Source organism: Musca autumnalis, unplaced genomic scaffold (assembly GCF_047663935.1).
Source record: "Musca autumnalis isolate F117 unplaced genomic scaffold, ASM4766393v1 scaffold_5, whole genome shotgun sequence".
Taxonomy (NCBI): domain Eukaryota; kingdom Metazoa; phylum Arthropoda; class Insecta; order Diptera; family Muscidae; genus Musca; species Musca autumnalis.
This window is the reverse complement of record NW_027412088.1, coordinates 75,267,367-75,294,846: the sequence shown is the minus strand read 5'-3', so window position 1 is coordinate 75,294,846 and position 27,480 is coordinate 75,267,367.

Here is a 27,480-nt window from a genome sequence, read left to right as displayed (position 1 = left end):
TTCAGTCTCCACAGTGAAACATCTGACAATGGTATGAGGCTGATAGACTTTGCAGCTGCAAGAAACATGGTAGTTAGCAGTACCAGATTTAAGTATCTCGATATTCATAAGGGCACCTGGCTGTCGCCAGATCAAAAAAAAGAAATCAAAGTGATCACGTTGTGATAGATGGAAGACCTGTATCAGGCGCGGATACCAGAGTACTTGGATACCAGAGACCTCCACTCCATGGTATGACCAGGAGTGTCGTGCTGCTACCGAAGAGAAAAATGCGGCATATAGGCCGTACGCGTTTCTACTGATTGCAATATAGGGCTACTTTGCAATCAGTAGCAACGCGTAGCGCACGAGAGAGGTATCGGGAGAAAAGGAGAGAGGAGAAATGTCTTTTCTGCAGGAAAAAGAGAGAGATGGAAAAGCGGGAGTGTGAATAAATCGAGATGTACAGGAGACAGAATGAAGTCCGAAAATTCTACCAAAGAGCGAAACATCAAACTAATGGATACAGATAGTGTGCTAAGGATATGGAAAGAGATTTTTTTCCAAACTGTTGGTCTCCAATTGTAGCGAAGTCGACGAAGATACCACATATTCAATCCTAGAAGATGGTATTGAATGTATTCCACCCGTCCAAGATGAGGTAAAGACAGCAATAAACCGGCTGAAGAATAATAAGGCAGCAGGAGCTAATGGCCTACCAGCCGTGCTGTTTAAAACCGGAGGCGACACGCTGATAAGATGTATGCATCAGCTAGTTAGCTCCATCTGGCAGGAAGAATGCGTACCCGACGATTGGAACCTGAGCATACTGTATCCCTTCCATAAGAAAGGAGATAAGACTTTATGCTCCAACTATAGGGACATAAGTCTTCTTCCTATCGCCATCAAGATAGAGTCAGGGATATTGTGCGAACAACTAAAGCCCTTTGCCAACGAAATAATTGGACCATACCATACCCGCTACGTTCAAAGATATTCCAAGCCATGTCTGAATTTGCTATCCCCGCAAAGCTCATTCGGCTTTGTAAAATGACTCTAACTGACAAAAGATCTTCAGTTAAAATAGGAAAGAACCTCTCCGAAGAGTTTTGTACCAAAAGAGGTTTCAGGCAAGGAGACAGCCTTTCGTGTGATCTTTTTAACATCCTGCTAGAAAAGATTATACGAGAGGCAAACGTCAAAAGAAGTGGCACAAAATCATGGGACGATCAGTAAAAGAAGTAACCGATACATTTATGAAGATCGAGGAAGAATCCGCTAAAGTGGGTCTGGCGGCAAACGGCGAGAAGACCAAGTTGATGGTGTCGACGCGCAATGCGTCCGTTGAGCTCGGACCGACTGTGGAAGTTGGTTCCTATAATATTGAGGTAGTAAAAGACTTCGTCTACCTCGGCACCTCCGTAAACACAACAAACGACATCAGTTGTGAAATAAAAAGAAGAATTGTATTGGCCAACAGATGCTACTTTGACTTAAGTAAGCAATTCAAAAACAAAGCCACAACTCGTCAATCAAAAATAACGCTTTACAAAACACTGATACTACCCGTTCTGATGTATGGTTCCGAAGCCTGGGTACTTGCGCAGGCAGATAAGGCAGTGATTGGCGTGTTTGAGAGAAAAATTCTTCGAAAGATCTACGGACCAATCTGCGTTGACGGTGAATATCGACGTCATATGAACCACGAGCTGTATCTGATATACAACGACATCAATATAGTTAAACGTATTGAGATGCAGCGATTGCGTTGGCTAGGCCATATAATAAGAATGAGCGATGATGAACAGGCCAAAAAGGCGTATAAATTCGAGGCACATGGCGGTGCACACAGAATTGGCAGGCCAAAGAATAGGTGGCGCAAACAAGTGGATGAAGAGATGACAAGACGCGGTATTCCAGAAAGGGAAGCACTACGGCAACTACAGATTTTAAAGCAAATTCGTTATACAAAATCAATATGTGTATTTCATATACGGGATTTTTATTGTGTTCGTTTTTTTTTGTCAGTGGCTGAGGGTATATCTCCGTCAGCACAGCTGACTAATTCTTTCTTACTTGTTTGAAATCGATTCAGCACTGTCCGTGCGTCTGGCTGATTAGTGAGCACAAGAACTCTCAAAACGGACCAACCGAGTCGGTCCAAACTTTACATCTTCCAATATTTTAACCAACTTAGACCAAGTTCGGCACCTAACGATATCGGTCTATTATTTCAGGTACATCCCTCCACAAAAGTTCAAGATTTTGTGTGCACGATAATATTTGAAAGACGTAACCGTGGTGCAATGGTAATTATACCCGACTTGCGCACTGTATGTTCGGGTTCGATTTCTAGGTCAGGCAACATCATATTTTTAACCGTACTGTTGGCTACATTTCCTGTGTATTTCAGCCATGTAATGCTTTCTTTTAGGCGGTGTTGTAAGAAACGCTATTAGGACCCGGGTATAAAAAGTATGTCCCCTTTTGGGATGTTTCAACTTATACACATCGTAATATTTCGTTCAGATATATGTAGATCAGGTTCGAATACGGACCACATCTTCGGGTACCTCCCACACAAAATTTCAAATTTTTTTGTCAAATTGCAGTTGAAAGGCACGTCTCGTATCTTTTGGAACAATTTATTTCGGGGAATCCATAATAAGCCCGTAGGGGTTGAAAGGTATCAAGGAACGGTCCTGGCCGACGTAAAGGTCACAAACGATTACGAACTGTATTATAGCAGCCATCAAACGAAACATGAGCTAGGTGTTGGATTTGTGGTAAATCAGATGCTTCAAAATCACGTCTTCAGATTCATTAGGGTTGAAGAGAGAATTTCCCCAATCCGTACAGAAGCAAAGTTCTTTAACATCGGTATCTTCTGCGACCATGTCCCGACCGAAGAGAAAGATGGCGAGCTCATAGAGGGAGGAAATGAACACTACACTGGCCACGACATTGTTCTAGGACATTTTAATGCTAATAATGGGAAGGTAAATATCTTTGGCCCACCGGTCGGCAAGTTCAGCCTTCATGATATAATACCCGACACGACAACGGAATGAGGCTGATCGATTTAGCAGCGGCAAAAACTTGATAGTAAGCAGCACCAGGTTCCTACACCTCGACATACACAAGGCCACGTGGATGGGCCAAGATGGAAAAAGCAGACACCATGTGTTGTAATAGACGGAATACTCTCTTCCAGTGTGTTAGATGTTCGATCGATTCGAGGAGCGAAGCGCCAAGGACAAAATATCGGGATATGAGGCGAGAGGAAAAGCGTAATTTCTGAAGGAAGAAAAAATAGCAGGATAAACGTGAGCCTGAGAAACTCGATTTGTTCAGGAGTCAGAATGAAGTCTGAAAATTTTACGAGAATATAAAACAACTGCAAAAATGATGAAGGTGACCTGGTAACTGATACAGATAGTATACTAAGGATCTTTAAAGAGCATTTCATAAACCTTTTGGTATCGAATATGGGCGGCAATGAAGATACCCCAGAACCAATTCCAAAGTGAGATCAAGATAGCAATTAATCGGCTAAAGAACAGTAGGGCTGCAGGAGCAACAGTTCAACACAACGTAGACGGTTTGTGCGAACTACAGAGGCACACGTTTTGGATTGTTTTGAAATGTTTACTGAATTTAAAGGTAAAGCAGCCTTTGATAGCCCACTGCGTTCAAAGATATTCGAAGACATGTCTGAATTTAGTATCCCCGCAAAGCTCATTCGGTTTTGTAAAATTACTTTAACTGATACGAGATCCTCAGTTAAAATAGGAAAGAACCTATCCGAAGAGTTTTGTATCAAAAGAGGTTTCAGGCAAGGAGACAGCCTTTCGTGTGATCTCTTCAACATCCTGATGGAAAAGGTTATACGAGAGGCAAACGTCAAAAGAAGTGGCACTGGTGTAAACTGTATTTTTAGGACGAAGGCCATTATTTATGAAAGTTTTTAATTAATTAATTGAATTAATCGAGCTAACATGGCCTAAGGAGTTTGTATTGAAAAATGAATTCTAACGACAAAGGCTGATTCTGATAACTTCTATTTATACAACCATTTTTATAAATTTGTAGATATGAAGTATTTTTTTAAGTCTTTTTCTATATACATATAAGTCACCCTAGTGTCTTGTCTAGGAATCATTTTCTCAATACATACACATGTACAATCGAAGGGGGGTTTCCTTTTTTTAAGTTGCATACTTTCCGAGATTTTTATACCGTCCACCATAGGATGAGGGTATATTAAGTATGTCACTACGTTTGTAACTACTCGAAATAATCATTGTAGACCCCACAAAGTATATATATTCGTGATCAGCGTGCAATTCTACATCGATATAGCCATGTCCGTCCGTCTGTCCGTCTGTGGAAATTACTCTAGCGTCCGAACGGATTGACGTAGGTTGATGAAATTTTGGGAAAATATGTTATATTTACGTAGGTATTGAAAGCGGGCTATGTAGGTCCACGCTTTCGTATAGCCCCCATACAAAATGACGCGTGACGCGTCGTCGTTTTAAGGAATTTTTAAGATATTTGGCCCATTTTACCACCGAATTGGTTGTAATTTGGTACTTTGTGTCTCCAGAATAAAAATATATTCCTACCAAAGTTGGGTTATATAGGTCCACGTTTTGGTATAGCCCCCATATAAGGCCCCATATAAAGTACGCGTCATTTTAATATATTTTGAATGTATTAGACCCATTTGACCAAAGAATCGGTTGTAACTTTATATTTTGTGTTTCAAGAGGCCAAGAAACATTTCAACCATAAAATGTTTATATAGGTCCACGTGTTGATATAGCCCCCATAATACAATATCTCCCGATTTTCGATATTTTGATCGTTTTAGCCTCATTATCACACCGAGATGGCTGAAATGTGGTATTTAGTCTTCTTCAGGCGTATAAAACTTTTCCCCAGAAATTTGTAGGTATAGGTCCACGCCATCATATAGCCCCCATAGAACGGTACCTTCTGAATTTCGGTATTTTGAAGGTTGTGGCCACATTAATCCACCGAAATGGCTGAAATTTGTGGTGGAGGGTATAAAAAGTTCGGCCCGACCGAACTTAACGCTTTTCTTACTTGTTTTCCTTTAATTTATCCGCCAAGCTGTTGTTCCAGATATTCGAAACAGAATTTTTCATAATCACAAAAAATTACGGCCAACTTGTTTGATTATTTTACATTTTATAACTACTCGGAACACTGTAAATTCGAGGGCATTACACCCGTATCTCAAAATTTGTTCTACCATTTTCCTATACGCATTTCGAGTGAGTGTGTAATGTGCATGTATTTGGAGTAAAGACAAACACTTAAATGTGTATTCTTAAATGTTTGTAACTGCCTGGTTATGGTTTGAAAGGTATTCTATAGTCGTTAAGAATAAGAGTGAGAGTTAATAAACCTCTATCCATTTAATTCTCATCATAATGCTATACACAATATTTTAATCTGTTATGTATATGTACTTTTACATGAATTACAACACTTATAGAGGAGGTTCATATGTATACATATGTAGATACATATGTACATCATTGTTAACATTGAGTGATAATGATCATTACCGACATGTCATTCATCATAAAATGAAAGTAGAATTCCATATGGATGATGATGAGAGTATGATAATGATGTCGGTCTGTAATACATAACACTTGCTTCTTAATTACTTACAATGTTTTCAAGAAAACACATACAAATGTATGTATATAATTATATGTATTTCTGTAAGTATACATGTATGAGACATGCGGCTTAATAATTAATTTATGTTGTTCTTCGAATTATCATCACTCTGATGTAAATGTAACATAATATGTACATATTTTGGATGTAGGAAATGTTGTAGGTACTCTCTATTTCCACAATGTGTAATTGAATTATAATTGTATACCCAAAAAAAATACAGATAATTCTTGGTGGCCACATTGGCTGGAAAAATCGTTTAAATGAATTGATAATAGGAATATAAAAAATCTGTTGGTCCTAAATGTTGTTCTAATAAATTTATGTTAATGCTTTCTTCTTTTCGACATGGAGCATTCGGCGTTGGGATTTTCTTTATTTTTTGGACCTGTAGATATATGTCTACAGCCAACGAAACTAGGTGGAACCCATCGATTTGCATTCACTTTCTTGAGATTAAATATACATTTTTGGATTGGAAAGGTAGAAATTTGAGTTATCTTTGCCATTTTTCCTCTGTTTCGGACTCATAAACCTATCGAATGTGACTTTTTTGTAATTTTATTGTAGTATAGAAAATTTTGAACATAATTCAGTATAAAATTTTGAGTTTATAAATTGTTTCTGCCGATTTCTTCATAAAAATATTTTGTGGAGCTCTAAGCATCGATTTTCATCAAATTTCAAGACCTTAATAAAAATTTTTGCACACTATTTGTTGGCAATCAACACTAACGGCTTTTATTTGTAATTATAAATAGTTTTTTTGTTAAAGTTTACCACATCTAACAAAGGATTTGTGTAAATTCTTAGGGTGGTTCTATTCTGGTGAACCATTAAAACATGCTAATATTTTGACATTTTTCCATAAAGCGTGTAAAAAAGTACAGTTATAACGCATATGTGAAACATGTTAGGTATCGAAAACATCGGCTACTATATACTCTACATGTCCACAAAATTATAATTTACAATTCCTCTCCTTTCGTCAGATATAACAGTATTTGTAGACAAATATTGGTTGGTTCTATTCAGATGAACCGAAGTGTATTTAGACTACAAAAACCCTAGTAGGGTTTTGTCCTGTCAGATCCAGTTGGGATTTTATGGCCTCATCTAAACCGGGCTAAATCTTCACTTTTTTGCATTTATCAGGCCTTTATCTCAGAAACGAATAGGAACTTGGCCTTGCTGTCTCTAGCAATATTGTAGCCCTAAACTAGTAGAACTTATCTTTTGAAAAAACCACATAAGAAAAACTCCATCTAGGGCATCAAAATCTATAAAATATAGAAAATTTTACATAATTGCTGAAATTCTGATCAGTATTGGCTAAACTATTGGGAGTTGAACCAAGTAACCTTTTGCATAAATCTTCCAAATAAAGTTCTCAAAAATTTAGAACATTCTGAAGCTCTAAAATGCTGTTTCAGTGGTATTTTGCATCATATCTTTTACAACACGTATTTCAAACACAGTTCACACCAACAGTTCATTCTCGCATTTCGGATTTCACTACATTATTGACATTTTTATTAAATCGTCGTTGAAAATATACTGAAAATAATGGCATAGTGGCATTTTACAAAAATGACATGTTCTGAAGAGTTGTGTATTACATTCCAGGGAATATCTTTCCAAAAGAAAATATTCAGAAAAAATTAACGGAGATACTGTGCGAAATGTATAAAATTTGTGGAATTTTTACATATATTTTGAAATATGAGGCAATAAATGTAGTTTTTCTTGTTCATTATTATACCCTACACCACTATGTGGGGAGGGTATTATACGTTGGTTTTGCCCAAAAAGTTTGTAACGCATTGAAATAATGGTCGTAGACCCATACTTATATATACCAAAATTAATGTCTCGACGAGCTGAGTCGATCTGGCTATGTGTGTCCGTCCGTCCGTCTGTCCGTCTGTCCATCTAAACCTTGTAATCACGCTACATGTCGCAATTTTGATCGGATCGTCATGAAATTTTGGGTGTTGATGAGGGTCCCGGAGGGGAAGAAACCTATTAATTTTGGTGATGGTCGGATAATATTCAGGGGTCGGAATAGGCAAAAAACTTATGTGGATAAAAAGACAACGTTTTTTCCAAAGCGAATATCTCAGCTTCTATATGGGGTATACCAAAAGCAAGTAAAAGTAGGAAATATCACCTTTCCAATGATGTAAAGTAAGTTCTCGTAGGTGATCAAACAACGAAGATATTACAATAGTCGCAAATAAAACCCAAATTTTCATTCTTGCGATTTTAATTATAATGACGAATATCAGAGCTTTGGTTGGGGACTTTCCAAAAACAAAGCATGACTATGAAATTAGAAGATCCCACTTTTACAATGATGCAACCAAGTCGGCGTAGGTGACTAACTAACGGAGATAGGTGAAAACTTTCGTATCTCCGTAAAAGAAATGTTTTCGAGTGAAAAGATTATGCACAGGGGTAGTGGTGTTATCTGCAAATTTTCTTCAGAGGTCAGAAGAAGATTCGCATTGGTTTCAGAGTATAGCCCCGAATTTCTTTAAAAACTCAATATTTAACCATGTTTAGATGGGACCATAAAAGCCGAGCTGGATTAGGCATAGGTAAGTCGACTTTCGGTTAATCGATTAATCGACTTTTTGCAGTCAAAAATATAAAAATCGTAGTCGACTTTTGTCTGGAGGGAAAATTGCATAATCGATTATCTTGCGATCGATTTTCGAGTTTGCCCCAATCTATGGGCACTTGGCGGTATTACAGTTTCAAAAGAAAACTCGACGAATAGTCGATTATAGTCGATTTTCTGCGGTTATGAAAAAGTCGAAAGTCGAATTTTAAGACAACTGAAATAATCGCAATACCGAAAACTCGCATTTTTAGTTTTAGACCAAAATCGAGAAGCCGAAAAATCGATTATTGCTTTCCATTACCTATCCCTAAGCTGGATCTGGCACAACAAAACCCAACTAGGGTTTCTTGTCGTTTGGGTCGGTACTTTCAAAAAATCCTCAGTTCGAATTGTTTGTACAATATCACCATAAAAATGTTGCACAGTGTAATATTATTTAACATTATTATTCTTTGGCATATTAGTGTATTGTAATATAAGTTCCGACTTTCCTTTTATGATTGATATTCCATGATCCACCGGTATGTTGGGAAATGGTGAAACGACATTTTCCTTAATTGTCAAGTGTTTGATCCTGTCTCTAAATTGCACATAGTCCTTTATATTATATTTCGAATTCTTCGTCAAGTTTTTTATGCACAATGTATTTCCACAATTATATAGATGTACGGTTTACCGATGAGCATATTGGTCTCAATAGATAATTCCCTTTATGGAATTTTGGTAGACCATAAAAACTCGGTGCAGTAGCTACGTCCGGTTTTAGTCTCTTTCATTCCGTCGAAGAAATTTAATTTTCTCTGTACAACTCTTCTACGAGTTCATTATTCATTTTAATAAAGTTAGTTGCAGGATGTTCTTGTATTCTTTGGTATGCCATCATGTCCGATAAAATTACATTCATTAAATGTTTGCATTGGAATTATTTAAAATAAATAAAATGATGTAACTTTTGGCCTCAAGCTCCGAGAACAAAGTAATTGCAAAATGTTCACGATTTCTTAAAGTTAGGTTGAGCAAATGCTTCAACTAACTGTCAATTGTTAAATTACATATTCATAAGGCATTGCGTCAAGAGTAGAGATGGGAAATGGGTAAATACCCAAATGGTAAAAACCCATTAAAATGGGTAAATTGGGTAGAAATGGGTACATACCCGGGTATTTACCCAAATTGTGGGTATAAACTATAGAAACTAAAATCATGAAATTAGATGCAAAAACGCTGTGTTTTACCAAATTTTAAATGACTATGAATACAATTACCGTTTTTGGATATCGGGCCAAGTTAAAATATGATCATTTTTTTTTTAATTCAGTATTTATTTACATTCATTAAATACAAATTTTGAAATCGCTCCGCGCCTCTGATGGCAATATTGGAGCGAATAGGCAACCAAAAATAATACTAGAAAACAAATACTGTTATACAATATAACTAATATTTTTATTTAAAATTGTTACTATTGTTAAATTTAAGTAAAGACAAATATAATATATAAAATATTTTTTTAAAGTGTTATCAATATAGAAAAATAAGAAAAATCATAGAAGTAATTCCACATTTGAGAGAAGAAATTCCATAACTCTAGTTTTAAAGATAGACAATGTGTTACTGTTTCTTATACTCAACGGTAAACAATTGTATTCGATACTGCCGGAGTAGTCAATTCTTTGTCTGGTGATTTCAAGACGACATCTAACAACTCTCAAGTCTGTAGAGTTCCTGGTATTAAACGTGTTTGAATTTACAAGGATGGGTACAGAATCTATTCCAATATTATGAACAGTTTTATACACACGAATTAGAAGTTGTTTTTTGTATAATCCACGGATAGGTAAAATAGTTTTTGCATAATCTTTGTACAGGGATTTAGTGTTATGACGGATATCAAGATTGTACACACATTTAAGAGCTTTGTTTTGAGCAGCTTGTAAAGATTTTAACTCAGAAGTCATTTTGTTAGCATAGGCAATCGCCAAATATTCAAGATGACTATGGATTAATGCCTGATAAATCATCTTCTTTGTAACTACATTGAGCTTTCTTCTAAATTTGTACAATACTCCAAGTGCCGAAGACAGCTTTGATTTTAAAAACCGAATGTGGTCATCCCATTTCAGATTGCCCTGAAGTCTTATACCCAAATAAGTTAGACTAGACACTTCACTTATCCAATCACCATTGACCAAAATTCTAAAATTGTCACTTAAACTTGGGGAAGACGGACGAAATCGTATTAAATTAGTCTTCTTTGGGTTAAGCACAAGTCCATTTAACCTAGCAAATTCACAAATTAATTCAGCATCCCGCTCCAACATTAATTTAAGGTCAGAATCACATTTATAAGGATAAAAAATAGATAAATCGTCTGCAAACATCACAATCGACCCAGCAAGGCCAATGTTATTTATGTCATTGATGTATATCATAAATAGAAGTGGTCCGAGAATACTTCCCTGGGGAACTCCAAACTGCACCGATGATGTAGAACTCCTCACATCACCAATTTGCACAAACTGTTTTCTATTTAATAAATAACTCCTCAACAAATCCACACTCTTTTCATTTACGCCATAAAAAACCTAGCTTTTTCAACAAAATATTATGTTATACTAGGTCCATATTTTGGTAAATATCTCATATATTGTGACATCATATTTTCGGTATTTGACAACTTTTAGAGCAGTTTGTTGTATATCTTCTTGCTGAAAATCATAAATGCTGGATCGAAATCCAAACTTTATGATATATCAGATGGATTAAACCACGATTTCAGCGGATAATCTGCGTCCTCCTCGAAAAAGCTATAATTTTTGCATTCTTCGCTAACTGTTTCGCACAAGCAACTCCAACGACCAATTTGATGTATAAAAAGTTTAGTCCGCGTGGTTTTACCGCTTTTCTGGTATTCTTTTTGATTTTCTGTCTGACAGAAAAAACAAAATGTTGATTTCAAAATAAAATTTTATTTACCCAAATAAACACCCAAAAAAGATATTTATTTGGTATTTACCTGGTATTTACCCAAGTTTCGGGTAAATACCGGGTAGAATCCCATCTATAGTCAAGAGAGATTCTTAGATTTTTCTTTTTCGATTTTAGTAAAACTCCGGCCGTCGGCAAAATTAAAAATTTCACACAGCATTGTTCAGCTGTCAATTTAATTGTTTTAACTTACCTGAACTTGGACGATCACTATAACGGGTACAATAAACCCAGGCTGGCCATACAATAGGGCCACTACTACCGCCACCGCTTGTACCACCGCTACTGCTGCTGGCGCTACCACTTGTTCCCGCTGCCGTTGACGATGATGTATCATCTGTTGAAGATTTCCCCAGCGCACCCAATTTCCCACTACCTGTAGCAGTGTCATTTAATCCTGGCGACAAAGATGGCGTTTGAGATGGTGAAGATTTTATAAAGTCCCCGGTAGTACCATTGACACTGCTATAACTACTGCTGACCGCAGTGCTATTCGAATCATTGCTATTGGTACATATTGAGGCCAAGGAAGTGGAAAATGTTTGGCTGGAATTTGCTGATGTTTGATGCTGTTGTTGTTGTTGTTGTTGAGGATGTACATCCAAGGTATCCGATAATGCCGAGGATGATGATGAGGAACAATTTGATTTATGTTTTTGTTGATTTGATGGTTTAAAATGTAACGCCGGCTTCTTGTTGTGATGATAATGATGAGTGCTGCCAGCTGGAGGTGGGGATTGACCACGTCCAAAATCACCTTTGAGAATATTATCTATGCTAAATTTTAAAGCTCTTTCATGTAAACTATTATCATTATTGTCATTGAACAGCCTTGGTAAATGGGCCTGCATTTGAGTTTGCAGTTGATTTAAAGTGGACATCATGTGGCTGGTGGCGCTGGGTGAAGTTTGTTTACTTAAAGCCGTTAATTTGGCCAGAGTATCTTGGGTTGAACTGGCCGTCGAGGGTTGTAAATGATGGCTGGGTGGTAAAGGATGGTTGAGCGGCAGGGAATTGTGGTGGGGGGTTATACTTTGTGGTTGATGAGGCAAAGAATGATGGTGGTGGGGATGTTGAGTCTTGGAATTTTGCACAGCCGCCGCGGATAATGCTGCTGCCGCCGCCGCAGCTGCACTAATTTGTCCCAATTTAGTTAATGGATTAATGTGTACCAAATGTGGCGAGGAGTTGAGATGACCTCCAATGCCAGTGTGTAAATTTTGGGTACGCAAGGTGAAAGCACTTGCCCTGGCCGCTGCCATTAAATGCATTTGATGTTTCATTAATTCCTCGGCATATAAATGGGATTTCCTAAGAAATTCTTCTTGAAATGGAGAGATATTGGCGGGACCTGCAGCAGGTGTTGCTGGTGCCTGTAAAGTGAATGGCACGGGAAACCTTAAAGTACTGGCCAGGGTAAAGGGACTTAGTGGTGTCACCGGATCACCCGGTGTTGAGGGTGTGCGGTTATTTTCCTCCGCCGAAGAGTTTGAATGTGTATCACTAATATCCAGGATTTCCTCATCTTCCTGAGGCGCCGTTTCCGATATTTGTGGATGCCCAGAATGTTCCTGACCCACCGAAAGTTCACTGCACATGCTGACATTTTCATCTAGATCGAGGTTTTGTCGATTAAGGGATGAGATATGTGATTTGGGATGATGATTTTCATTGCTACTACTAGGCTCCATGTCTGCAGCATCATCCTCATCATCATCGCTAACAATGCGTACCAAATCCCCGGCAATGTCATCATCATCATCAGTGTTACTGTCATTGGTTTTCTTTGAACCATTTGGAAATTCCAATTCACCGGTGGCACATGACATATTAGCCGTGGTTGTTGTTGTGAAATTTGTATATAAATGGGATTGCTTGGTATGTTTTATAAAGCCAAGATTTGAAGCACACTTTTGCAACACCAGACAAAAGTCCGGGTGCATGTTTTCAATGGGAAAATCGAAAGAGGGGGAATTTATTGGGGAAATTTTAACATCTATTTAATCTTTTGAGAAAATCTAATTTTAAATTTGTTTAAAAAAGCCGTCGGTAAATTTTTAAGAACTTATTTTTATTAAATTGGCATTGGTATCAATATTTTGTTTTTGTTTACAATATATTGTGGCTTAAGGGGATTGATTTGTGGTTTGCAACTGGTTGTTTTTTTTATTATTCCAGTTTGGATTAAATTATCATAGATGTGATTTAATTAAACATATTACGTTCATGTACTAACTAATGCATTAGTACAACACGCATACGCATTCATGGTAAACACACACACACGCACGCACGTTTACGCCCTACAACCAAACTAATGGCAAATGTAGGCCTTCTTTCTGAAAAAAACCGTCCGTACTAAGTTTTGTCCGTCCACGATGACGACAACAATGCTGGCTGGGGCTGCAGAATTTTAATGTGATTTTTTTCTGTTTGTTTGGTTTGCTTAGTATAATCCAATAACAACAAAATTTCGAAACATTACACACGCTGTGCCTAGGTCGGTCTGTGTGAAAAACAATCGCCGCCGCTTTACGGTTATAACAACTCAGAACGCGTTAGTTAACTGAAGAGCGCAAATATTATGGCCTATACGAGCATACAATTGAAAATTACCCAACGTCAACTGCGAATGCCGGCGTCGACAGCAACGTTAATGGGAGTGTTTATTGGTCAACAACAACAAAACAAACACACGCACACACATATACCCACATCCAGTTTGGCAACAATTTTCTTTCGTTTAGTTTTTCTCCAACCAAATCGAAGAAAGAGATAACCATAGTTGTCTCTCAATGAAAATAAAATTCACACGACACTTATGGGTTCTACAGCAAAACACACATGCCATCTCTTTTACTCACGCATCATAAAGTCCCACAATTATGGCGGCTCCATACATTGTTCTCCTTTACTCTTTCGTAATATAATAATACTCATCTATTCCACGAGTAAAGTATCTTCGTACATAAGGGCATCCTCTCCCCATTTATGTATGAAGTACTTTATGCTCTTGGGCTCTCACTTATCACAAAGAGCCCCAGAGCCCCACAAAACAAACTGTTTCAGTTGCCATTCATTGTTGTTGTTGATGGGACTTCTTATTTCGGTTATTTTGTTGCGCTTATCACCAAACTTCGTATTATTGGTTTTGTTGTTGTTTAGGGCTGTGGGTTGCACTCATCGTCTCTCTCTGGCCCTTAACAAAGGAGTTTTTTACACCAAATTTAATGGTTTTTTGTGTGTTTACTATTGTGCCCATCAGAAACATTAACAAGTTTTTTGTTGTTGTTTTTTGTCAATGTATGTGCGGTGTTGTTGTTATTGTTATACTATTTGTTAATTAAGTGCAATGCCACGACATTTGAGCTTAAGTTTAAATGAGTTCTCGATTTTGTTTTTTTTTTATTATTGCAATTGTTGTAGTTTTTTTTTTAATTCCTGTATCCTTTATTATCAGCAAAAAATGTTTGCGTCTGTGTTTTTCCTCTCTTGATTTTATGTCGAAAAATTTATTTCCATCATTTAATGATGAAGTCAAACGAAGAAATGTTGCTCCTGAGTGCTTTAAGTTGTTCTTGTTTTGTCCCCCCCCCCCCCCCCCCCCCCAACGCGTTTTATATTTCTCACACACGTATGTGTGTATCTATGTGCGTTTTTGATCTCTTATTGGAATGCTGACAATGATGGCAATGATGCGGATGCTGTTAAATGCTACTACCAAGGCGGCTGCTAACAACTTCTACCTTTTAATTTAACACATCAAATGATAAGAGTTCTTCTTCTATAGAGCAGTGAAAAATCATCATCATTATCTTCATAATGATGATGCTGAAGCACAACAACGAATGAAATCGATATTTTAAAGTTTGTCTGAAATTTTATGGTGTTTAAATCAAGTTTTGTTGAAAATACCTGATTTTAGAGTTTTAATGGAAATGCTGAGAATACATACATATTCAAAAGTTTGTTAATGGATTTTCATATGATGGGTAAATAAGTAACTGGATTTTCTTATTGGCTTTCATTTACATAAGAAACAGTTCCTATTGAATGATATTTCTTATTTGAATCCTTTTAAGGAAACTAGAAAATTACTTTAAAATATATGACAACGACGATAAAAGAAATCTAAATAAGACATAGATTACACACACACTGCCACAGTGGTTCAGAATCAAGTCAATTACATATACATATGTAGGTATGTAATAATAATTTATTTAGTAACAAGTAAGCAAAGGTTATAGTCGGACAGGGCCGACCATGTGATACCCTACACCACTACCCCTGAAAATTATGGAACAAATAAAAAAGTAACTTTGTGGATTCTGCTATCTTATCATATCAAGCTTAAATAATAATATAATAATTGTTTCACAAACATCCCATAAGGGACAAAGGAGACTTCTCTCATATCAATGACTTTACCGCCGAGTCCTAACGGCATGCCCCACGAGAGAGAAGTTTTACATGACTAAAATGCTCAGAAAATGTCGCCTACATTACTGAGGGGTATTTTCCCACAACTGAAAATTTAATGTTACCTGGTCGGGGAATCCATCAACGGTAGCAAAATACATCTTAGTAATGTTGGTGACATTTCCTGAGTTTTTCAGCCATGAAAAACTTCTCTACAAGTGGTGTCTAAGGACACGCCGTTCGGTCAATTCGGTAAATTGTTGAATTACACTGTGCAACATTTTTAAGGTGATCTTGTGCAAACAGTTCGAACTGAGGATTTTTTGAAAGTACAGACCCAAACGACAAGAGGCCCTAGTTGGGTTTTGTTGTGTAAGATCCAGCTCGGATTTTATGGCCCCATCTAAACATGGTTAAATATTGAGTTTTTAAAGGAATTCGGGGCTATATCTCTGAAACCAATGTGAATCTTCTTCTGACCTCCGAAGCAAATTTGTAGATAAGGACAAGAATAAAATATTTGGAGAAATAATGAACTCGGAAAACAACTTTTTTTGCCTCAAATTTCAAAATATATGCAAAAATTCCACAACTTTTATACATTTCGCACCGTATCTCCAAAACCGTTAGTTTTTCTGAATATTTTCTTTTGAAAAAATATTCCCCGGAATGTAATACACAACTCTTCAGAACATGTCATTGTTGTAAAATGCCCCTATGCCGTTGTTTTCAGTACATTTTTCAACGACGATTTAATAAAAATGTCAATAATGTAGTGAAATCCGAAATGCGAGAATAAACTGTTTATGTGAACTGTGTTTGAAATACGTGTTGTAAAAGATATGATGCCAAATACCGCTGAAACAACATGAAGTAAGCCTTTTAGAGTTTCCGAATGTTCTAAAGAATTGTTGAGAACTTTATTTGGAAGATTTTTGCAAAATGTTACTTGGTTCAACTCACAATAGTTTAGCCGATACTGACCAGAATTTCAGCAATTATGTAGAAATTGCTATATTTTATAGATTTTGATGCCCTAGGTGGAGTTTTTCTTGTGTGGTTTTTTCAAAAGATAAGTTTTACTAGTTTAGGGCTACAATATTGCCAAAGATAGCAAGGCCAAATTCCTAATCGTTTCTGAGATACAGGTCCGATAAATGCTAAAAACTGTAGTTTTAGCCCGGTTTAGATGAGGCCATAAAATCCGAACTGGATCTGACAGGACAAAACCCTACAAGGGTTTTTGTAGTCTCAATATGTACTTTCAAAAAATGCATACTAGAAGTTGTTTGCATTTTCAGTGTTGCATAGTGTTAATAAATCCCAAAATTTTACGCTAGGAGGAGGTCAGTGGGTGGCTTTACTTACTTAGCTGGCCCATTACAGAACATTTGTTCCATAGACCGAACTAAGAAAAGATCTCCAATTCTCTCTATTTGTTGCTTCGCACTCTCGTCATCCACTTGTTTGCGTCATCTATTTCTTGGCCTGCCAATTCTGCGTGCACCCCCAAGCGGTTCGTATTTATACGCCTTTTTATATTTGGCCTATCCAACGCAATCGCTGCATCTCGATACGTTTAACAATATTGATGTCGTCGATATTCACCGTCAACGCAGATTGGTCCGTAGATCTTTCGAAGAATTTTTCCCTCAAATACACCAAGCACTGTCGTGCCTGCTTGCACAAGTACCCAGGCTTCGGAGCCATACATCAGCACGGATAGTATCAGTGTTTTGTAGAGCGTTATTTTTGTTTGACGAGATGTGGCTTTGTTTTTAAACTGCTTACTTAAACCAAAGTAGCATCTGTTGGCCAATACAATTCTTCTTTTTATTTCACAACTGATGTCGTTTGTTGTGTTTACGGAGGTGCCGAAGTAGACGAAGTATTTTACTATCTCAATATTATAGGAACCAACTTCCACAGTCGGTCCGAGCTCAATGGACGCATTGCGCGTCGACACCATCAACTTGGTCTTCTCACCGTTTACCGCCAGACCCACTTTAGCAGATTCTCCTTCGACCTTTATAAAGGTATCAGTTACTTCTTTTACTGATCGGCCCATGATGTCTATATCATCAGCATAAGCAAGTAACATGTGACTATTGGTGTAGATTGTGCCACTTCTTTTTACGTTTGCCTCTCGTATAACCTTTTCCAGCAGGATGTTGAAGAGATCACACGAAAGGCTGTCTCCTTGTCTGAAACCTCTTTTGGTACCAAACTCTTCGGAGAGGTCCTTTCCTATTTTAACTGTGGACCTCGTATCAGTTAAAGTCATTTTATAAAGCCGGATGAGCTTTGCGGGGATACCAAATTCAGACATGGCTTGGAATACCTTTGAATGCGGCGGGCTGTCCAAGGCTGCTTTAAAATCGACGAAAAGGTGGTAGGTGTCGATCTGCTTCTCTTGGGTCTTCTCCAGGATTTGCCGCAGGGTAAATATCTGGTCAATGGTGGACATTCCAGGTCTAAAGCCGCATTGGTATGGTCCAATTATCTCGTTGACCATAGGCTTTAGCCGTTCGCACAATATCCCTGACACGATCTTGTTGGCAATAGGGAGTAGACTTATGCCCCTTTAGTTAGAGCATACAGTCTTATCTCCCTTCTTGTGGACGGGGCACAGGATACTCAGGATCCAATCGTCGGGTACTCGTTCTTTCTGCCAGAGGGTGCTAACTAGCTGATGAATACACCTTATCAGCGTGTCGCCTCCGGTTTTGAATAGATCGGCTGGTAAGCCATCGGCTCCTGCTGCCTTATTCTTCAGCCGATTTATTGCTGTCTTTACCTCATCTTGGCTGGGCGGTATACATTCAATACCATCTTCTGGGATTGGGACTGTGGTATCTTCGTCGTCTTCGCTGCTATTGGATACCAACAGTTTTGAATAATGTTCTTTCCATATCCTGAGTACACTATTTGTATAAGTTACCAAATTACATTGCGGGTCTCTTCAGGAGGATGTGCCTGTACCAAAGCCATCAGTTTGATGCTTGACTCTTTAGTAGAATTTTCGGACTTCATTCTGGCTCCTGTACATCTCGATTTTTTCACACTCCCGCTTTTTCATCTCTCTCTTTTTCCTGCGGAAAAGACGTTTCTCCTCTGTCCTTTTCTCCCTGTATCTCTCTCGTGCGTTACGCGTTGCTACGGATTGTAAAGTAGCCCTATATGCCGCATTTTTCTCTTCGGTGGCACTCCTGATCATACCATGGATTCCTTGGTGGAGGTCTCTGGTATCCAAGTATGGATTTTGCGGCTGTTTGCATGGAGTGGGCAATGCTTTGTCATTGCGCTGAAATGTTATCGGGATGAGAAGTGCTTTGATTAAGCAATTGGGCTAGTTGAGTGGAATATGCTGTTGCTATCTGTTCTGATTGCAGCTTACCGATGTCCAACTTCCACGTTGTATCTGTTCGCGTTTTATTTGCAACGTTTAGACGGGTACGTACCTTTGCTGCAACAAGGTAGTGGTCCGAATCTATGTTTGGTCCTCGGAACGATCGTACATCCAACACGCTCGATGAATGTCTTCCATCTATCACAACATGATCAATTTGATAAGTTGTTCTTTGATCTGGAGACAGCCAGGTGCCCTTATGAATATCGAGATGCTTAAATCTGGCACTGCTAACTACCATGTTTTTTGCAGCTGCAAAGTCTATCAGCCTCATACCATTGTCAGATGTTTCACTATGGAGACTGAATTTCCGACTGTTGGGCCAAAGATATTCTCCTTTCCAATTTTGGCATTAAAATCGGTTAGAATAATTTTAATGTCATGGGCAGGGCAACGGTCATATGTTTCTTGTAAGCGCTCGTAAAATATATATTTGGTGTGTTCGTCCTTGTCTTCAGTGGGAGTATGAGCGCAAATAAAGCTGATGTTGAAGAATTTTGCTTTTAATCGAACTGCAGCGAGACTTTCATTCACTGGGGTGAAGCTGTAGACCAGATGTTTAACCTCCACAACCAAACTCTTGCTTTTTGTCATGGCAGCTATAATACAGTGCGTCACCTTTAGGTGTTGTTGTGACGCCTTTCACAATACATCGTATTTCCTGTATGGCAGTGATGTCGGCCTTGTACTTTCCAAGTGCATCTGTCGTTTGCAAACTTCACCTTCTCTATAAAGAGTGCGAACATTCCTGGTGCAGATTCGCAGATCATGGTCCTTAAAACTTTTGCGGGGTTCGTCAACTTTAGAGGGGTTTGTTTTTCTTTTATTTCGTTTTTTCATATTAGGCTGTTTTTTTCTAGGGGACGCCCGACGCCCAAACCCAAGTTTTTAACGTTCTTATAAGTGAAAGCGCGGCACATGTTAGCTTACTACCTTTAACGGATGTTAAAGGCAGCTCCCCAGGTGACACCACGTGGAGGTCAGTGTCTACTTGAGATGAAAGAAGGACCAAGATAAATCCTGGGCTTTGCCATGTTAAAGCCGGTCAGGACCGTTCCTTGGTATCTTCTATCCCCTACGTCACCCCCCTACGTCACTACATAAGTTTTTTGAGAATAAAGCGTTGTCATTCAAACAGGCTGAGGGCATATCTCTATCGGCAAAGCCGACTGCTGCTATTTACTTGTATTCTATTTTACTTCAATGAAATTCGGATGGTGGATATCTCTTTTGCTGGTAGACGTATTCAGAGAAAGAACCTGATAATGGAAGTTTACCTTCTGAGTTATAAATCAATTCCAAATATATTTTAAAAAGGCATTTTGTTTGATGAATTTGAAGAAAACCCTTAAACATAAAAATATTAGGATTTGAGTCAACTTTTTAGTCTTTAGTCATAATTATTTTGAATCAGGTGGCGGCTAAATTACATACATACATCATTAAAAGAAATGTTAATCGATGAAAAACTTATGCACACGGGTAAGTGTAGGGTATCAAAAAGTCGGCCCATTATAGCTCTTGCGTACTTTTTTTAATTTCTGGAGGACTTATTCCGGCAAGGTAACTTATAGGTGCATGGAGAAAGAACTTTTTCGTTTTATGCAAACTGCAATAACGTTGCGGTTATATAACGCAACTACTACCTAATTTAAATTACTAGTGACACAATTGAAACATTAGTTGTAAATAATTTTGTTTAACGGACATTAAAACCCCTTAAATTTATATGTTTACTTGATTGTAATAATTTCATAACTGATTTTGATGGAAACAATCATTGAACTATAAACAGAAATAAACAAAATATTTCTTCTTAAATAGTTTTCATATAGGTACACAAATAAAAGTTTTCTTTTAATTTATCCAATCTATTGTGATTGTAATCAAAATAATAGTTTGGAATTCCTGCAAGAAAAAGATGTTCTTTTGCAAAATCACACAACATATTTTATAATTTATTGCGTGTTGAGTACATTAGACAAACAACCCATACAGGTACACAAAAATGGACAGACATTCACATGCAGTAGAATGGAATCGAATTGCATGTTTATGGTGAGTGAATACTCCAATAATCCCTTGAGGTAACATTGACCACAAAATAATTATCTTAATGTACAGACAAGGAAGGAAATGGGCAGACAGACAGAAAGAACGATACACGTGTATCACATAGCAATATACAAATATATACTTATATGAACATACATACATGTGTATTTTTTATACTCATCTTCCCACTTCCCCACATCATAAACTCCATCTCGGTATTTGAGAAAAAAAGTAAACATCTAAGACCATTTTGAACACTTGATTCTAACTCGAATATGAACAATAATAGTTGGCTATAGAGAAAATATAATATCATCATGCCAACCAAGCAGCCATACAGACAGTCAGGTAAACATTACGGAAGATGGGGAGTAAGATGATGATGATGATTCTATGATAGTTTCCTACAAATAAATACTTATGTTTACACACATTTTCTATGGTCAAGAACTTTGAACGGATTTCAACAAACTACCACATCACAACAATACGCCATAAAGAGGGAATGAATAGCCAGTCGTTCGTCGTTCGACACAATCAATTATGAAATCACAACAAAATGTAATAAAACAATTTAAAAAGAGAACGGATTGTTTTTTATGTGAGATTTAGAGATCCACAAGAAAATCATTTAGACAGCATAGTTCTCTAATAAAAAGGTAAGTTATTATTTCTAACGAAGGATGTGAATGCACATACGAATATGTGTACTTTGCTGAAATATTTAGGTGTGGAATTAATTATGTAGCTATAACAGGAAATATTGAAGGCGATCTCAGAATAGATTACCAAACTTCTGTTTTTTGAAACACTGGCACCAAAATCCAACACATTAGCTTTTGATTGTCATTCATAAGGCTCATATTGCTCCATAGATTTTTCATTGCATTTTTTCTCTCAAAAACTTCACCAGTTATCATCGCCGCCAGGGTTCGATTCCAGGCCATATAACATTAAGAAATGTTCAGTGATGGGAATAATCCCTCAGCGTAATGTTGGCTTACATTTCCTGAGTATTTTTAGCCATATACAACTTTTCTTCAACTGGTGTTGTTGTAATGTGACTCTGGGTATATCTCCAGTTCTAGGAATATGACTGCTGCTATCGGTTGTAATCACAAAGTTACTAAAGTTAGTTGAGAAGGTTGATAGGAAATTTGAAAATGTGCAGTGCATCGTGAGGGCGAGCATGAGTTGTATGCTCTGCAGATGTTTTGTCTTGTCCTATAGGAATTTAGACAACTGCACCATCCCAGCGCGCAGTTGATCCATATCTATCCTCAGCTGCAATAGATAAGGGATGTACGCCGAAGACCACATTTACGCGATAGTTGTTTATGGCATCTGCGACTGCATCGGTGTAAGGGGTTTTCTCTTTCTATATCATGAAGATCCCTCCTGACATGCCTAGGTTGGGGGTCCTATCCACCATATGGTGATTAGGATGGCTCTCACGATAACAAGCGAGCAAGAACTTCAACGAAGGCAAGCCATGGTGTTGTTGTACTAAATTAATCTTTGCCTCCCCATGTATGTAGATGGTCCACTAGGTACCTTACTGCAATTCTCAGGGCAGAATTCTGACAGGATTGAATATGATTTGCATCGCGTTACACACACGGAGGGAAAAGGGCCTCTCTAAAATATGCCCCAAACATATTTTCAGCAAACATTAAAAAGCGTTAAGTTCGGCCGGGCCGAACTTTTTATACCCTCCACCATAAAATATTCTGAGCTAAGACAGAATAATTATTTTCTTTCCTGTTTACAATTTTAGGCGGAGATATTTTGTCACCGCTGCACACTGCAAATATGAGCACTTTAGCGGAACTTTACTAATAACTTTTAAAGGAAAAGGTGTAGATTCCTAAAATTTTGCACACATGTTTCTTTTATTAGTGGACAGTGTGGGGCTCAAATTGGGCCACATAGACCCGCGGTTTCCTGTAGCGCTCATGTAACGGTGGCTGCCGTTTTTACGTTTTAAATTCATTTTTCAATCGATTTTGATGCAAATTGGTATATTGAGTTTTCAGCGGATAGAAAACTTATGTACAAAATATTTTCAATATAGGTTCGCGTTTTGGAATAGCCCCACATGTCGGGTTCTCTCATATTGGGTATTTTAAAGGTTAAAGACAAAAATTGCAGCCGATTTTAATGCAAATGTAAATTTTAAGATGTTAGCGAATAAAAAACCTCCTCACACAAAAGCTGTCAACATAGGTCCACTTCTGGGTTAAGCCCCACAACCCTACACATCTATTAAGGAGTAAAATGTCAATATTTTTTGTTTTCATTTGTATCTATAATGTTTAGTGGACCATTCAGCAGGTCTGTACCATTAATTTTGTTAATAATGTCTTTCAGATCAAGTTCAGGTCTGCACTGCATTACAATTTTTAACGTATTTTGGTATTTGCACCGCAGCATCTAAAAATGTTGCACTATATGTAAATCACCAACATTTAGAGGTCAAAACTATGAAAAATTGCGAGAGGTTTCTTAATTTTACAGAAATTATCATTGTTAGAATTAGTGAGTCCATTTCTTCAAAACACAGTCAACAATGGCGTTCATTGTCGCGTTTTCCTTCCACTTTTGTAAAATGCAACTGAATGAAATTCCCGAAGTCTTTTTAGAAAATCTTGAATATCTTCAAAGACCGCGAGATACCGCACCAGTTTAATAGCTTTACGAACAGAGGAGAATCCAATCTTTCAGATTATAGATATCTTAAAACGTGAATGTACGTAATTCACTTTTGAAATGACCACGGAAAATAAAAAATTACAATTTTGAAAACTTCAAAAAATCACTTCTTTCCGACTAAAATTGCACGAAAACAATAAGGGTTTTTTGCATTTTGTTAAAGTGTAAAATATCATAATTATTTTGTAAAATATTAAGAAAAATAAATCATGGCATACTGACTTACCATTTGTCCGCGCCACTCCATTTTTTTAATGAATCAAAAATACATTTCTTACCAAAAAAAAAATTAAAAAACAAAAGTGCAACTTTAAGTGCATTTTTAAGTCGTTTCGTGAAGTAAATCGGCAAACTGAGTATGGACCATTTGCAGTGGAGTACTTAGCTAACGAATTCAATAAAAGTTTAATTAATTTCATGTACTTTGAAAATCCCTTAAAGTTCCACTAAACTTCCCAAATTTCGCACTGTGCGCTGGTACTTAAATGAGGTAAAAAAATAAGTTTTGTGACCACTAGGAACCTCAAATGTCGAATTGCAGATACTTGGGAAAAATTTTAGCTAAAATCCAAAAACCGAAAATCGAGAGGTACCGTTATATGGGGGCTATACCAAAACATGGACCTATGTTGGCGGATTTTGGTGGAGATGTTGTGTGACCAGTGGGAACCTCAAATGTCGACTTACAAATAGTTCTGTCAAAAATTGTAGCTAAAATCTTCAAAATACCGAAAACCGGGAGGTAACTTTACACGGGGGCTATACCAAAACATGGACCTATGTTGACAGTTTTAGGTGGAGATGTATTGAGATTACTAGGAACCTCAACTGTCAATTTATTGGTAGTTCGGTCAAAAATTTTAGCTAAAATCCTCAAAATACCGAAAATCGAGAGGTACCGTTATATGGGGGCTATACCAAAACATGGACCTATGTTGACGGTTTTTGGTGGAGATGTTTTGCGGTCACTGAGAACCACAAATGTTTAACTACAGGTAGTTGGGTCAAAAATTGTAGCTATAATCCTCAAAATACCGCTAATCTGGAGGTACCGTTATATGGGGGCTATACCAAAACATGAACCTATGTTGACGGTTTTTGGTGGAGATGTTTTCCGGTCACTGGGAACCGCAAATGTTCAGTTGCAGGTAGTTTGGTCAAGAAATGTAGTTAAAATCCACAAAATACCGAAAATCGGGAGGTAGCGCTACATGGGGGCTATACCAAAACATGGACCTATGTTGACGGTGTTTGGAGAAGAGATATTTTGTGACCACTAGGAACCCCAAACGTGAAATTACAAGTAGTTCGGTCAAAAAATGTGGCCAAATTCCCCAAAATACCGAAAATCGGGAGGTACCGTTATATGGGGGCTATACCAAAATGTGGTCCGACATAGCCCATCTTCGAACTTGACCTACCTATGGAAAAAACACTCGGGTGCAAAAATATATCGCTCTAGCTCAATTTTTTGCGAACGCCAGAGTTATTACAACAGACGGACATGGCTAGATCGTCTTGAAATTTTATCCTGATCAAGAATATATATACTTTATATGGTCGCAAATGATTAGTTCGATCTGTTACAAACAGAAAAACAAACTTAATTTACCCTCCATACTATGGTGGAGGGTATAAAAACAAACACATGTACCAGTGCGGGCTTACTGAGAGGAGGGGAGCGTAAATTTCAATGTAAAACCCATTGAAATGTATGCTCACTTGCTCTCAGTAAGCGCTCACTGGCTATCTGTAACATAACCCCACATTTATAAATGGTAGTGGTTTATTGAAAGGCATAGAAATTCCAAACACAAAAGCAACAACAGACACATATGAACATAAAATTTGCAAAGAAATACACAGCGGACTTTAATTAAAGAAAAACGGGATGAAATTGTTTTCAAACAGTCACACTTTTAAAAAGAGAATATATAATTGAACGCTTCTCATTAGTTGTGAAATAAAACACATTTTCTTCAAAGTTGAAATCATCAGCGGGAAATCGGTATCTGGAATTAAATGATTATATAATGTAATAAATAGGTACATCCATATATGTATGTATATGAAAAATGTATTGACGTAATTACCAATATTAATCCCGATTTCTTCCTTGCCGAATAAAATATTTCCATTCACCTTTTTGATACAATTATACAATTTTCAATTATAAAATGTATTGGGCATTTAATTTACTAAAAAGCAACATTTCTTAAAGAAAACACAAAACACTGATTTATTCGCTCACTTTGCCGTCTTTACTCAACGATTGTATTTAGAAAACTGAAGAAAAAGAACAACATTTTTTTATTTTCCCCTTCGCTTGCTACGTTGGTTAACAACAACAAAGCAAGAAGCATATACGCCACCATTTATTATAAAACAGCATTACGCAGCCGCGAGATCCCTGTTTGGCCGCATATACGCCACCATTTATTATAAAACAGCATTACGCAGCCCCGAGATCCCTGCTGTTACTCTCTTTGACAAAAATCCTCTCTCCAGCCATAAAAAAATATGTTCTGACATAAAAAAATTTTGGTACCCTAAACAATTAAATTAAGATATGTTACAAAATGTTGCAAACCTGTTTCGACGCAAACAAATCATGTTTGGATCCAAACATATATTTGTGACATGCACGGTCTACGTAGATTTTGTCGCGGATTTTTGTATATTCCTCGTGCGGTGGTAAGGTCGATCAACTAGAAGTTCAGCCTGCGACAACTGACATTACGAAACGTAGACGATATTAAGATTGTTCAATCATCCACATTTGTAACTTTCTCAACGCCGTATGGAGGGGTGAAAAACAGAAGAGGTAGAGGTTAAACATTCCCGATGATATCATGCCACCTTGTAACTACTAGCGTTTGAAAGCTGTCTTCAGGGTAGTCTGTTCGATGTCCTCAAAAAGTTTGAAGTGCTTGACTGTATCAAATGCTTTTGAAAAATCGAACGCCACCAACATTGCCCTATAGAACGGCTGTTTCTGATTGAGTTCTCTACTAATTTGTGTGGAAACGGCGTGCTACTCTATGGTAGTATTATGCTGCTTACGGAACCCATGCCGATAATCTGGAACTAAATAGCTATTTCTGACGCTCGCTATTTCTAAAACCTCAAGAGTAAAAACAAAAGCGAAATCGTTCTGTACGATTCAAATTCACCGGCATACCAGCCTGGCTTCAGTAGCAAAAGTGAAATCGGTCTGTGCCATTAAAATTAGCGGGCATCATTGCCTGGCTTTAGTAAAAGGACCACCCTGCACATTTTCTAGACTTTGGGCACGATGTCGATGGCTAGCTGAAAACTTTAATGCGATACTCAACTCCTGGCTCATCCAGCTGTTTCATCATTACCATGGAGTTTCCATCAGGGTCCAACACTTTTGATGATTTAGCGTTCCTGATCGCATTCGCAACATCATCCATTGTAAATTATGGCAGGAAGATATCTAATACGACGTACTATACTTCGCCCTATCACTCTCGGGGCGCTCCACAAAAAATAAAATAACTTGTGTCCCTCTTCGTATCAGCCTTCTTCATTCTTCCCAGGGTTC